This window comes from Heterocephalus glaber, unplaced genomic scaffold (assembly GCF_053883595.1).
Source record: "Heterocephalus glaber isolate CG9 unplaced genomic scaffold, H.glaber_assembly_v1.0 deba00001504, whole genome shotgun sequence".
NCBI lineage: Eukaryota > Metazoa > Chordata > Mammalia > Rodentia > Bathyergidae > Heterocephalus > Heterocephalus glaber.
This window is the reverse complement of record NW_028258324.1, coordinates 4,627,358-4,642,383: the sequence shown is the minus strand read 5'-3', so window position 1 is coordinate 4,642,383 and position 15,026 is coordinate 4,627,358. Positions and strand designations below refer to the sequence as shown.

At 37.1% G+C, this 15,026-nt stretch overlaps 1 protein-coding gene across 7 annotated transcripts in view; it reads right to left on the bottom strand.

The window, feature by feature from the left end:
• The window catches only part of Dock3 (dedicator of cytokinesis 3), a 633,495-nt gene that overhangs the window by 518,346 nt on the left and 100,123 nt on the right, over window positions 1-15,026 (bottom strand). The gene's annotated exons all lie outside the window — the stretch shown is intronic.

Below are 15,026 nucleotides of genomic sequence, written 5' to 3'. Positions count from 1 at the left end.
AATTAACATTTAAAGGATCTTTTATAAACAGACATTTAAACAAGATTCTTTTAAAGAAATCACATAAACTTGACTGTGCACTGAAAAACAAAATCTTCAACCGAAATTAATGAAATAGCATATGTAAAGATAAAAAAATCTATAAATAACAATACAAAGGACAGTCTACAGAACATAAAGAACATATTTATATTAACCCCTAAAACTAAAATTAGTTCTTTAAAAAAACACTGACAGTCATCTAGCACAACTGATTTGGAAACATACAGAAAAGCTACAATAGCAGCAATCAGAAGATTAAAAACATTATAAAAGGGTATTAAAAACACATCTACTGGGGCTGGGGATTTAGTGCAGTGGCATTGTGCCTGCCTGATAAGCACAAGGTCCTGAGATCGATCCCTGGTACCAGAAACACACACACACACACACACACACACACACACACACACTAATTGGAATTTTAGATTAAGAAGAACATATTTATATGATGACAAAGTTTATAAAAACTGGCACATAAGTTACAAAGTTACAGTCATATCAATTTTAAAGTGAATTTGCCATTTTTTACCAAGATGGTACCAAAAGTGAAGAAAAAAACTTCTGCCTCTCCAAAAGTCAAAGTGATGCTTGCCCCAAAAAAAAGATGAACTAAAGAAACACTGCTACTTAAGTAGTAGCAAAAAATCAAATCAGAAATCTAAGGAAAAACATAAGACATTAATGTTAAAACCTACAAAAATATTATTGATAGGTATAAAGGAAAATATAAATAAGCGGAGATGTTTACCATGTGTATAAATTAAAAGACACTATCATAAAGTTGTCAGTTCCCCTTATATTGATCTAAAGATTTATTAAAATCCCAATAACAATCCAATAGGGTTTTTTGGGGGGGGTAGAAATTGAGCAGCTGATTCTAACACTGTATTCATACGAAAACGCAGAAAAAAAATCAAAGTTATCTCCACAGATAAAAAAATAAGCATTTGATAAAATTCAATATTCACTGGACAAAAATTCTTAACATACTAATAATCAAAGGGAACTTCCTTAATCTGATAAAGGGTAGCTACATGATTTTTACAGGAAATGTCATCGATATTGGTGAAATATTAAATATTTTATCATTAAGTTAGAAACAATAAGAGGATATGTACTGTTACCATTTCTATGAACATTATACTACAGTACAAATAAGGCATAAAAAGGCATAATGATTAGAAATGAAGAAATAAAAGTGTCATTATCTACAGGTTTGACTGTTCATATTAAAAATCCAAAAGAATTTAGACATAAACTATCATAACATATACAACAAAGTGCAAAGTCACTATATAAAAGGTAAATGTTTAAGTCTACATAACAACAATTATAAAATTAAATATTCTGAAAATATGTCATTTATAGGAACATCAAAATGCCAAGTAACTAGAAATAAATCTAAGGAAGACATACAGAAGAACTCTACCCAAAAACTATGACAACAGAGATATTAAAAGGCTAATGAATGAAGGTATATGTCATATAAGTTATTTGGAAGACTCAGTAGTATAAAAATATAGATTCTCTCTATATTGATCATTATATTCTATGCGATCTCAAGTATAATCGCAATACTTATAACCTCTAGGATTTGCTGTACAGAATCCTTTACTCTGGCTGGAGTACAATGAGGTATCATTTTCTCTCTCAAACCCTTGCAAGCACTCATAAAAGTACAAAGAAATAGTTATTTATAACAAAGTCTATATTCAAAGCTATACAGTCTCTAGGCATGACACATAAGTAAAACTACAATAAATTGCATGAGCACCATCTCTTCTACTCCGTAACAAATTATTTATTGAGACCCTTTCTATTATATTTCAATCTTAAGAGTATTCCTAACTCTTGTCTTGTTAACCTGTCATTAATTAACAAGAACATTAAAATTAACAACATCACTATCTGAAGTTGTGTTTCATGTATATTCAGAGAACTTCTGAAAATTTTGTTTTAGTAACCATCTTCCTTTTACACTGTCTTTCAGCATCTTCTCTTGTTATTCACCACTTAGTGTGGCATTACATTGTGGATTAAAGTATTTCTAACTGATACTGGGTAAAGTTCTTTAGTAGTACAGTTAAATGGATTTTGAAATACGAAAATTTCCTTGTAGTTGCATTAAGGCTTAAAAACGAAGCTTCAGAAACTACTTTGAGCTCTAAATATAAACCTGAGTAGTATTCCATTCTTTGTATATACCACATTTTGTTTTTCCATTCACCTGTCAATGGATACTTGGGTGTGTTCATCTTGTGACTATCATAAATGGTGAAGCTCCTCAAAATTTGAGTGATAATAAAAATCTGCTTCTTCTTTTAACTTCTGACAGTGTGGGAAAGAAGCTTGACATGACTAGTAATTCAGATTGTCATTGAGATGACTCTACTGCAGTTAAGTTTCACATATACATGTGGTTTTAAGTTGCATTACCAAGGCTGTAGCAAAAGCTAATTTACAAACTATTTATTTGATAATAATGGAAGCTATTCAGAAAAAAATTTTAGCTTATAAACCAAAAAATTTCAATAAAAATTGACCACTACAAAGCCTAATTGTTCTATACTTGACCAAGTCAGTATACTTAGCTTCTGCTTCTCAGAACAGTCGAGGAAGTAGAGATAGTCAAATCCATAAAGCAAGTGAAATTTACTGTTGACTAATGGTTGAAAAACCTATCATAGAGTCAAATAATTTCTACAGGATATTTGCAGAAAAACATGGGTTTTAAACATCTTTCATTTCTAGAGGTTTTGTAAATTTACCTGCCCCACTCTTTTTTGTTCCATATATATTTTTTCACCACTATTAATTGTAACACATCTTACCAGATACGACTTCAGGTTATACTGAATTCCTATTTTTTTAGCTCATAAAATTACTTCATGCTTGGCAATTACTACTTGAATATGACTGAGCAGTATTAGTAATAATTGCCAGGCTGGGGATTTGGCTCAGTGGTTCCGCTGCTTGCCTTGCAAGCAGAAGGTCCTGAGTTCAATCCCCAGTACTAAAAAAAGTAATACTTGCCAATGTCAAGGAAAACCACTTGAATTCTTTTGCCTCTTTTAAAAATGTTACTATTTACTGGTTTTTAGTATATTCAAAAGATTATGTTACCCATCACCATTATCTAATTCCAAAATACTTCCATCATTCTAAAACAACTCTTCTCCTAACACTTGAAAGTCACTAACCTACTTTCTGTGTCCATGGATTTGCATATTGTGAACATTTCACATAAACTAAATAATATGTGGACTTTTCTGTCTGCCTTTTCATTAATATAAGATTTCAAAGTTCATTTCTGATCCAGCATGCACCAATACTTTATTCTTTTTCTGGATGAATAATATTCCATCATGTAGATATATCATATTTTATCCATTCATTAATCAATGGAATTGTGGATTGTTTTTGCTTTTTGGCTACTAGGAATAACTGTTATGGAGAGTCTCAGCCAAAGGCCCACCTGGAAAAGACCTGCACAGGTGCACAAGCAACAGCCAGAAGCCCATCCATAAGTGCACATGCCTCTCTGCGAGAAGCCTACATGGGCCACAACAGCAAGGCTACAGGCAGGTCCTAGCCAAGGCCCAGCCCTGACCCCAGCAGCTTAGACCCACAGGACCAGGCAAAGATGCCCTGGAAGACAGCTGCACAGGTGCACAAGCAACATCCAGAGGCCTGCCCTGATGTCCTTGGTAAGTGAGTGCAAACCCCAGCCAGAGCCCACTCAGACACCAGTGACAAGGGTGCACAGCACCCAGCCAAAGGCACTCCCAGAAAACAGCTATGTAGGGGGCAGGCTCCATCAAAAGGCATGCTCAGATACCATCCCAAATGTGCACAGGCCCCAGCCAGTAACCCTGCCTGTACAACAGGTCAGTACAGGGATCCACATGGTAACCATTCTGAACCCAGGAGGTGGCACAGGGGTGAGCAGCAAAAAAAGGCCACTCAGTTGCTTGCTGAGAAATGAGGACCACTGGGTAAGCAAAAAGTCACCTCAAAAAAGGCACAGCAGGCTGCATCTATTGAAATGAGAAGACACATAAACAAGTCTCAAAACAAGATATCCAGATCGCTAAGGCAACCCCAAAAGACAATGAGATGGAACAATCTGATACTCAACCACCTGAACTCCTTAAACTGGCCATGAAAGAGAATCTGGAGAGCCCACTGCAGACAGGCAGGTCTGTGCACGCCCTACCGAGGTTGCAAGTCATGCGGAACACACTAAATCAGACCACGACCCGGCAACCATCCACTAGACAACCTCCCACCCCGCTCCTCTGTACAGCCACTGGTTCCACACTACAAAGACACAGAGGACACCAGAGCACCAGACCACAGTACTGAGTCCCGCCACTCCCGGCCCAGAGGTAGGGACTTCTGAGCCGCCATCCCCCTGCTCCTGGTCCAGAGGAAGGGGCTTCCCAGCCACCATCCCTCCCACTGCTCCCACCCCAGAGAAAAGGGCTTTTGGGCCACCTTCTGTCCCGCTGCTCCTGGCCCAGAGGAAGGGGTTTTCGAGCCACCATCCCTCCCACCGCTCCCGGACCACAGGTAGGGGCTTCTGAGCCACCAGCCCACTGCTGCTGGTCCAGAGGAAGGGGTTGCCCAGCCATCATCCCTCCCGCTGCTCCCAGCCCACAGGAAAGGGCTTTTGGGCCACCATCCCTACTGCTGCTCCCGGCCCCTGTCCCACCTCTCCCAGCTCAGAGGAGGTAATCCACACAGGCGCCAACAGCACCCCAGCTTCAGTCGAAATGAGAAAACAGGTAAATAAGTCTCAAAACCAGACTTTCAGATCACCTACAGCAACCCCAAACAGAAATGAGATGGAACACTCTGATACTCAACCACCTGGACCGACTGAACTGGCAACAAAAGGGGATCTGGAAAAAATGAAATCAGAAATAATTTCTCAGGTAACAGGAGAAATTGGGCTCCTAGTGCAAGACATGATTAATAAAACTAGAGAGGAGCTGAGGATCATGATGGAATCCCAACATAGGAAATAAATGAAATCCATAAAACAGATGCAAATAGATTTCCAGGACATGAAAAACTCCATTGAAAGTCTACACAGCAGAATGAGCCAATGTGAGGACAGAATATCAGATATAGAAGATAAGATTGCAATTAGTGACCAGGAAAAGAAAAACTGCTTCAAAATTATAAGGAAACATGAGAAGTCAATCCAGCAGCTGCTAGGTGATGCAAAGAAGAGTAACATAAGACTGACTGGAGTCAATGAAGAAACAGGAGAGAGTGCAGATGACATAAAAAATCTCTTCACAGAAATAATGTCAGAAAACTTCCCAAGCAGGGGAAAAGAGCTTGACATACAGATAAGTGAGACATATAGGACTCCAAAGAGCCTTAATCAAAAAAAATCTACACAGAGGCATATAATTGTTAAGATTCCAGAAACTCAACAGAAGAACAAAGTTCTCCAAGCAGTGAGAGAAAAGAAACAAATCACATACAAAGGAAAGCCCATCAGAATCACAGCACACTTCTCAACACAAACCATCAAGGCAAGAAGAGCTTGCAGTGACATATTCCAAGCCCTAAAAGAAAACAGCCTCCAACCCAGATTGATGTACTCTGCAAAACTATCTTTCAAAATGGATGGAGAAATAAGATACTTTCATGACAAAGAGCACCTTAGGAACTTCATGAAAACCAAACCAGCACTCCAAAGAATTTTACACAATATCCTAGAAACAGACATTGAGGATCACAACCCCAGGAAGCAAAGCAGAATGAACCCATCTGGCATGGCAAGAAATTAAATGTAAAGGGGGAGAACCCAACAAAAAGAAAAAGTCATGGCAATGACAAGTCAATACGTTTCAGTTATAACCATCAATGTTAATGAACTCAATTCACCAATCAAAAGAAATAGAGTGGCAGAATGGGTCAAGAAGTAAAATCCAACAATATGCTGCATACAAGAAACACACTTAATTCAAAAACAGACTCACAGACTGAAAGTTAAAGGGTGGAAAATAATACTCCATGCGACGGGAACCCGAAAAAAAGCAGGAGTAGCTATCCTCTTGGCAGATCAAGTAGATTTCAGACCAACACTGATTAAGAGAGATGAAGAAGGACACTACATCCTTGTAAAGGGAAGAATCCAAGAGGAAGAGATGACAATCATAAATATCTATGCACCACACACTAGTGCACCCAACTATATAAAACGAATACTAACGGACATGAAAAGTCATATATGCACTAATACAATTGTAGTGGGGGACATCAACACCCCACTGTCACAAATAGATAGATCAACTAGACAAAAAATAAGTAATGAAATAATAGAACTCAATCGAACTCCTGAACAAATGAACTTAACAGATGTTTACAGAGTCTTCCACCCCACAAAATCAGAATACACATTCTTCTTAGCTGTACATGGGGCATTCTCCAAAACAGGCCACATACTCACACATAGAACATGTTTAAGTAAGTGCAAAGGAACTGAAGTTATCCCATGTATATTATCAGAACATAGTGCGATGAAATTGGAGATCCATAGCAAAAGAAACTCAAAAAATTTCATGAACACATGGAAATTGAACAACACACTTCTGAATAACCAATGGGTCACACAGGAAATTAAAGAAGAAATCAGACAGTTCCTTCATTTAAATGATAATGACAATACAACATATCAGAATCTATGGGACACAATGAAAGCAGTCTTATGAGGAAAATTCATAGCAGTGAATACACATATTAGGAAAATAGAACGAGCCCAATTAAACAAACTGATGCTGAACCTCAAACTTCTAGGAAAAGAAGAGCAGGACAACCCCAAAGCTCATACAAGGGAGGAAATTATAAAGATCAGAGGAGAAATCAATGCAATGGAGACTAAGAGAATGATACAAAAACTCAATGAAGACAAGAGTTGATTCTTCGAAAGAATCAAAAAATTGACAAACCCTTAGCCAACCTTATCAGAAAAAGGAAAGAAAAGGCCCAAATCCAAGCAATTGGGAGTGAAAAGGGTGAAATTACAACAGATCCAGCAGAAATCCAGAGGATCATCAATACCTACTTCCAGAACCTATACGCCAATAGGATGGACAAGACAGAAGAAATGGACAGATTCCTAGATACATATGAATTATCAAAGTTGAATGAAGAAGACCTAAAAATTCTGAACAAGCCAATATCAACCAATGAAATTGAAAATGTAATTAAAAACTTACCAACTAAGAAAAGCCCGGGCCCTGATGGCTTCACTGCTGAATTCTACAAGACATTTAGAGAGGAACTGCTGCCACTACTGTTTAAACTCTTCAATGAAACTGAAAGGGAAGCAATACTCCCAAATTCATTCCTGGAAGCAAGCATCACCTTGATCCCCAAAGCAGAGAAAGACCCAACTGAAAAGCAGAACTATGGGCCAATCTCACTAATAAACATAGATGCAAAAATCCTTACTAAGATACTGGCAAACAGAATGCAGAAGATCATCAAGAAGATCATACACCCTGATCAAGTGGGATTCATCCCAGGGATGCAGGGATGGTTCAATATATGAAAATCAATCAATGTAATACACTATATCAATAGAGCCAAGGACAAAAACCATATGATGATCTCCATAGATGCAGAAAAAGCATTTGACAAAATCCAACATGCATTTATGATAAAAACCCTACAAAAAATTGGAATAGATGGTCTCTACCTCAAACGGATAAAAGCCATCTATGAAAAACCAACAGCCAATATCATACTAAGTGGTCAAAATCTGAAATCCTTCACACTCAAATCAGGAACAAGACAAGGATGTCCACTATCACCACTTCTGTTCAATATAGTTCTGGAAACATTAGCCACAGCAATTAGACAAGAGAAAGAAATGAAAGGAATAAAGATAGGTAATGAAGAAGTCAAATTGTCATTATTTGCAGATGACATAATACTCTATATAGAAGACCCCAAGAACTCTACCAAAAGTCTTCTAGACTTAATAACCAAATTCAGTCAAGTAGCTGGTTACAAGGTCAACACACAAAAATGAACAGCTTTATTCTACACAAATGACAGACTCACTGACAGAGAAATAGGGCAAACAATTCCTTTCACAATAGCATCCAAAAAACTGAAATACCTAGGAATCAACCTAACAAAAGAAATCAAAGACCTCTTCTCTGAAAACTATGGCACTCTGAAAAGAGAGATTGAAGATGATATCAGAGAGTGGACAGACATCCCCTGCTCCTGAGTAGGAAGGATTAATAGAGTGAAAATGGCCATACTTCCAAAACTGCTGTATTGAGAAAATAATCCAAAGCTTCATTTGGAACAAGAGACCCAGAATAGCAAAAGCAATTCTAGGTAACAGAGACATGGGAGGGGGTATCACAATCCCCAACCTGTAACTATACTACAAAGCTACTGTGATAAAAACAGCATGGTACTGGCAAAGAAACAGACCTGAGGACCAGTGGAACAGACTGGAAGATGCAGAAACATCACCAGACACACTCAGCCCTCTCATTTTTGATAAAGGAGCCAAACACCCTCACTGGAGGAAAGATAGCCTCTTTAATAAATGGTGCTGGAAAAATTGGGCTTCAACTTGCCAAAGATTAAAACTAGAACTAGGAGTGGAAGTCCCATTTGACCCCGCTATTCCACTGCTCGGGATCTTCCCCAAAGAATTAAAAGAATCATACTACAGTGATATATGTGTGCTCATGTTCATAGCAGCACAGTTTGTGATAGCTAAAACTTGGAAACAGCCCAAATGCCCATCAACTGGAGACTGGATAAAGAAAATGTGTTTTTTAAAAAAATGGATTACTGCTCAGCCATAAAAAATGAGAAATTAGAGGCATTTATAGCTGAGTGGATGCACACTGAGGTGATACTCTTAAGTGAAATAAATACGACACACATGTATAAATACCGAATAGTTTCTCTGGTGTGAGAAACTGAAAGTGTAAATAAGGACTAAAATGTATAGTAGGTAATGTGAAATTGGAAGAAAAGGGGCAAAGGGGAAGGAAGTGGGAGGGCTAGGAGAAAGGATAGAAGGGAATGGGATTAATATGAGAAAATGGAAAAATAGGAACAAAATCTTTTTAAGTAGGGAGGAATGGAGGGGTTGAAGGGAAGGCTGGGCAAATAACCTGTAAAGGTGCAAATTTCCAATGATGAATGTCATTATATTGTATACCTAAAATGTACCAATGATTAGAATGAATAATCCATAATGCAAAATAGGAAGAAAAGGTCCAAAGGGTTAGGGGTAGTGGGAGGGGCAGGGGAAAGGAAAGAAGGGAAAGGAAATATGATGAGAAATGGAAAAAATGGAAATAAAGGCTTTGTAAATAGGGAAGGCTGGAGGGGGTGAAGGGAGGGCTAGGAATGGGGAAAAAATAAGAACCGAGATGCATTATGTAAAGGTACAATTCTCAATGAGAAATGTAATTGTGTTGTATACCTAAAATGTACCAATAAAAGAATTTAACAAAAAAAAAAAAGAAAGAGAATATGGAAAAAATGCAGTCTAAGATAACAACAGAGGTTGTATTACATACTGAAGGACGTGATTAATAACTCTAGAGCAGACAAAGATAAACAAATAGAGGAGCTGAGGAACATGATGCAATCCCAACATAGGAAACAAATGGAATCCATAAAACAGATGCAAACAAAATTGCAGGAGATTAAAAACTCCATTGCAAGTTTACTCTGCAGAATGAGCCTATGTCAGGACAGAATATACATGTAGAAAACAGAACTGTAATTAGTGATCAGGAAAAGAAAAAAATCTTAAAAATACTAAGAAACCACAAGAAATTAATAAAGCATCTGCTAGACAACGCAAAGAAGAATAACATAACACTGATCAGAGTCAATGATGAAACAGGAGAGAGTGCAAATCACATTAATAAAAACTGTTCACAGAAGTAATGGCAGAAAACTTTCCAAATAGGGGAAAGGAACTTGACAAACAGGTAAGTGAGGCATATAGGATCCCAACTAGCGGTGATTAAAAAAAACAACAAAAAACAAAAACCTAGGTATATAATAGTCAAGATTCCAGAAAAAGAAGAACAAAACACTACAAGCAGTTAGAGAAAAGAAACAAATCACATATAAAAGAAAGCCCATCAGAATCACAGCAGACTTCTCAACACAAACTCTAAAGGCAAGAAGAGCCTGGAGTGACATATTTCAAGCCCTAAAGGAAAACAACCTCTAACCCAGACTGATGTACCCTGAAAAGCTATCTTTCAAAATTGATGGAGAAGTAAGATACTTTCATGACAAAGAGCACCTTAGGAACTTCATGAATACCAAACCAGCACTCCATAAAATTTTAGACAATATCCTAGGAAAAGACAATGAGGATCACAACCCCAGGAAGCCTAGGCGAATGAATCTGTCAGGCATGACAAGAAATTAAACAGAAAGGGGAAGAATCCAACAAAAAGTCATGAAAATAAGTCAATACGTATCAGTTATAACCATCAAGGTTAAGGGTCTCAATTCACCAATCAAAAGAAATAGACTGGCAGAATGGGTCAAGAGGCAAGATCCAACAATGTGCTGCATACAAGAAACACTCTTAATTCAAAAAGAAACTCATAGACTGAAAGTTAAAGGGTGGAAAACAATACTCCATGTTACAAAAACTTGAAAGAAAGCAGGAGTAGCTATCCTATTTGCAGATCAAATGGATTGCAAACCAATACTGATTAAGAGAGACAAGGAAGAACACTACATCCTTGGAAAGGGAACAATCCAAGAGGAAGAGATGACAATTGTAAATATATATGCATCAAACACTAGTTGACTCAACTACGTAAAACAAATACTAAAGGACACGAAAAATCAAATAAGCACTAAGACAATAGTAGTGGGGGACCTCAATATCCCACTATCACAGATAGATCAACTAGACAAAAAATTAGCAACGAAATACTAAAACTCAATCAAACTCTTGAACAAATGAATTCAACAGATGTTTACACAGTGTTCCACCTCACAAAATCAGAATATACATTCTTTTCAGCTGCACGTGTCATTTTCCAAAATAGACCACATACTCGCTAATAGAACATGCTTAAGTAAGTGCAAAGGAAATTGAAGTTATCCACTATATTTTATCAGACCATAGTGTGATGAAATTGTAGATCAATAGCAAAAGATACTGCAAGAATTTCATAAACACATGGAAACTGAACAACATACTTTTGAATAACCAATGGGTCACAGAGGAAATTAAAGAAGAAATCAGACAGTTCCAATTAAATGACAACGTCAATAAAACATATTAGAACCTATGGCACACAATGAAAGCAGTCTTACAAGAGAAATTCAGAGGAGTAAATACTCATTTTAGGAAAACAGAGTAAGCTCAAATAAACAACCAGATGCTGAACCTTAGGCAAAAGAAGAGCAGGACAAACCCGAAGCTCATACAAGGAAGGAAATTATAAACATCAGAAAAGAAATGAAGTTAAGAGAATGATACAAAAAAATCAATGAAGCAAAGAGTTGTTTCTTAGAATAAACAAAATTGACAAATCCTTAGCCAACCTTATCAAAAAAAAGGAAACAAAAGGCCCAAATGCATGCAATTAGGAATGAAAAGGGTCAAATTACAAGAGACCCAGCAGAAATACAGAGGATCATCAATACCTATTTCGAGAATCTATAAGCCAATAAGATGTAAAACACAGAAGAAATGGACAGATTCCTAGATACATATGCATTACCAAAGTTGAACAAAGAAAACCCAAAAAGTATAAACAACCCAATGTCAATCAATGAAATTGAAAATGTAATTAAAAACTTATCAACTAAGAAAAGCCTGGGCCCTGATGGCTTCACTGCTGAATTCTACAAAATATTTAGAGAAGAGCTATTGCCACTACTGTTTAAACTCTTCAATGAAATTGAAAGGGAAGCAATACCCCCAAATTCATTCCTGGAAGCATCACCTTGATCTCAAAAGCAAAGACACAACTGAAAAAGAGAAGTATAGGCCAATCTCATTAATGAACATAGATGCAAAAATCCTCAATAAAATACTGGCAAACAGAATGCCAAAAATCATGAAGAAGATAGATCATACACCCTGACCAAATGGAATTCATCCCAGGAATGCAGGGATGATTCAACATACGCAAATCACTAAATGTAATACACTGTATTAACAGAGCCAAGGACAAAAACCATAAAAGATCATCTCAATAGATGCAGAAAAAGCATTCGACAAAATCCAACACATATTCATAATAAAAACCCAAGAAAAAATTGGAATAGATGGTCTCTACCTCAACCTGATAAACATCTATGAAAAATGAACAGCCAATATTCATACTAAATGGTCAAAAACTGAAATGCTTCACACTAAAATCAAAAACAAGACAGGCTGGGGATTTGGGGATTTAGCTCCGTGGTTTTGCCGCCCGCTGCACAAATGCAAGGACCCAAGTTCAATCCCCAGTGCCAAAAAAAAAAAAAAAACAAGACAAGATGCCCACTATCACCACTCCTGTTCAATATAGTTTTGGAAACCTTAGCCACAGCAATTAGACAACCGAAAGAAATAAAAGGAATAAAGACAGGAAATGGAGAAGTCAAATTGTCATTATTTGCAGATGACGTGATACTCTATATAGAAGACACAAGAACTCCACTAAAAGTCTTCTAGACTTAATAACCAAATTCAGTAGAGTAGCTGGATACAAGGTCAAGACACAAAAATCACTAGCTCTCCTCTACACGAACAACAGACTCACTGAAAAAGGAACTGGAGAAAGAACTCCCTTCACAACAGCATCCAAAGAACTAAAATACCTAGGAATCAATCTAACGAAAGAAATCAAAGACCTCTCTGAAAACTATAGCACTCTGAAAAAAGAGATCAAAGAGGATAACAGAAAGTGGAAAGACATCCCTTGCTCCTGGGTAGGAAGAACCAATATACTGAAAATGGCCATACTTCCAAAACTGCTGTATAGATTCAATGAAATCCCAATTGAAATTCCAGCAGCATACTTCACAGACCTTGAGAAAACAATCCAAAAATTCATTTAGAGCAAGAAAAGACCTAGAATAGCAAAAGCCATTCTAGGCAACAAAGACAAAGTAGGGAGTATCACAATCCCCAAATTGAAACTATATTACAAAGCTACGGTGATTAAACAAAACAAACAAACACCGTGGTACTGGCAAAGAAACAGACCCGAGTACCTGTGGAACTGATTAGAAGAAGCAGCCACCTCATCCTCAACAAAGGAGCCACAAACCATCACTAGAGGAAAGATAGCCTCTTTAATGAATGGTGCTGGAAAAATTGGGTTTCAACTTGCCAAAGACTAAAACTAGACCTTTATCTCTCACCATGCACTACTAAAATCTAAATGGATTAAAGATCTAAATACTAAAACAGAAACACTAATCTGGCTGGAAGAGAGGTTAGGTAGAACTCTTGAAGACATTGGCATGGGAGAAGATTTCATGAACAAAACTTCAGCTGCAGATGAACTAGCACAAAGAGACAATAAGTGGGATCTCTTCTTATCAAAAAGCTCCTGCACAGCAAGAGAAAACACCAACAGTGTGAACAGACAACTCACAATGTGAAAAAAATTTTTTACCAGCTATTCCTCAGACAAATGTCTCTTATCTAGAATATATAACAAACTTTAAGATATCAGACCTCCCAAATTTAAAGACCCAATCCAAAAATGGGCATCTGAAATGAACAGACATTTCTCACACAAAGAAGTCAAAATAGCAAATAAACATATGAAAAATTGTTGAACATCCTAGTCATTCGAGAGATGTAAATGAAAGCAATGCTGAGATTCTACCTCACCCCAGAAAGAATGGCTGCTATCATGAGATCAACCAATAACAAATGCTGGTGGGACTGTGAGGAAAGAGGAATACTGTTCCACTGCTGGTGGGAGTGTCGACTGGTGCAACCACTGTGGAAATCAATATGGTGATACCTCAAAGAGCTAGGACTGGTGGTCCCATTTGACCAAGCTATTCCCCTGCTGGGTATCTTCCCAAAAGAATTAAAAGTATCATACCACAGCCATATATATGCATCCATGTTCATAGTGGCACAGTTTGTAATAGTTAAATATGGAAACAGCCCAATTGCCCATTAACTGGAGACTGGATAAAGAAAATGTGGTTTTTTTCATAAAATGGAGTACTCCTCAGACATAAAGAATGAGAAATTAGAAGCATTTATAGCTAAATGGATGCACATTGAGGCCATACTCTTAAGTGAAATAAATAGGACACACGTGTAAATACCGAATAGTTTCTTTGGTGTGAGAAACTGAAAGTGTAAATAAGGATCAAAATGTATAACAGATAATGTGAAATAGGGAGAAAAGGTGCAAAGTGAAAAGGGAAGAGGGAGGGGTAGAGGAAAGGAAAGAAGGGAATAGAATTAATATGAGAAAATTAAAAAATGGAAACAAAGTCTTTGTAAACAGGAAGGGGAGGAGTGGTTGAAAGGAGGGCAGGGGAATGGGGAAAAAATAAGAATCAAGATATATTATGTAAAGGTACAAATCTCCCATGATGAATGTCATTATATTGTATACCTAAAATGTACCAATAATATTTATTAAAAAGTAAATAACTGAGCCAGGGATTTAGCTCAGCTGCACCGTGCCTGCCTTGCAAGCACAAGCTCCTGAGTTCAATCCCCAGTACCAAAAAATAATAAATAACTGTTGTGGCTATTTTGTGTGCGAGTGTTTTTTGTGTATATGTTTTCAGTTTTCTTATATATATACTGAGGAGTGAAAATGCAGGATCATATGCTAATTATGTTTAAGTTTTTAAAGAACTGACAAAAAATTTCAAGATGGAAGAATTACTATGAATTTAATATTTACACAAAGTGTAACAGGTGTGCATTCACTGCATTAAAAAGTCAGTTCTTGAGGTGGGGATGC